The following is a 1,479-nucleotide window of genomic DNA, read 5'->3' on the forward strand; positions in this document are numbered from 1 at the left end:
GTACATGTTTCTGACCTATATGTCATGACGGGGAGGACACATTGGTCAAAAATCTTTTTCTTTAGACATAGTGGCAGACGACCTCGTAATATATCACTGTGTGTACCGAAGGCACTCCAACCTAGCCTGATTCGCCGTTTTATCTTGGCTTCGCAGGATGTACTCGTCTTCATGAGTTGCCCAAGGTATACATACTCGTTCACTGCTTCTAGTACCTCGCCCTGTATTTGTATTTGCTTAACTGGGGTTCGACTGTTGAACAGGACTTTAGTATTTTTCATGTTCATTTTAAGGCCAATCTTCAAACTTTCCCTATTTAAATCGCTTATTAATTGTTGTACTTCATCTGCTGACTCACCGAAAAGAGCAATGTCATCTACAAATCTTAAATTGCTTAAGTGCTCATTCCCTATTTTAATCCCTTTCTCCTTCCAATCTAACTTCTTGAGTACTTCCTCCAAGCAAGCTGTAAACAGCTTCGGTGAGATGGTGTCACCCTGCCTAACACCCTTTTTTATTGGTATTTTTATTGGTTTCTGCGTGTAGTTTGATGGTCCCTGTACCATTTCTATACATATCCTCTAATAATCTGCAATATATTTCCTCTACTCCTTTTTTACGAATTGCATCTACTACAGCAGATGTCTGTACCGAATCGAATGCCTTTTCATAATCTACGAATGCCATACACAGGGGCTTCTTATATTCGTTTGTTTTCTCCCTTATTTGAGCTAGTGTGTGGATATGGTATGTAGTTGAGAATCCGCTGCGGAACCCTGCCTGTTCTCTGGGTTGTTTTGAATCTAATCTATTGGGGTGTGTGTGTTTGTGTATACAAATATATATATATATATATATATATATATATATATATATATATATATATATATTGAATATATATATATGTATATGTATATTATATATATATATATATTTATATATATATATTAGATATTTATTTTTAAAATATATTTATACATATATCTATATATACATATATATACATATATACATATATATATATGCATATATATATATATATATATATAATATATATATATATATATATATATATATTATATATATATATATATATATATATATATTATACATATACATACATATATATATATATATATATATATATATATATATATATATATATATATATATATAATATATATATATCCATTCCATCATCAAATAAAGCGAGGTTCCAAACCTGGCAATTCCGGTCATAAAACCGCCACAGCCTCCGGACATCCTCGACCCCCAAGAGACGTCCTCCCGAAACCGCCATCTGGCAAAGGCAAAAGTAGGGGGGGGAGGAGATGGATGAACATGGGAGAGAAGAGGGGGAGGGGCGGAGGAGGGGGAGGGGGGTTGAGGAGACAAAGTTAAGGATGGAAGAGTTATTTTTTTTAAGAGAGGGTAAAAAAAAGCAAAGATTGACCCAGGCCGGAAGATTTTTTAAAAATG

The sequence above is a fragment of the Penaeus japonicus genome, unplaced genomic scaffold, assembly GCF_977035675.1.
Source record: "Penaeus japonicus unplaced genomic scaffold, GWHDUDI00000001_assembly GWHDUDI00000018, whole genome shotgun sequence".
NCBI classification, from domain to species: Eukaryota; Metazoa; Arthropoda; class Malacostraca; order Decapoda; family Penaeidae; genus Penaeus; species Penaeus japonicus.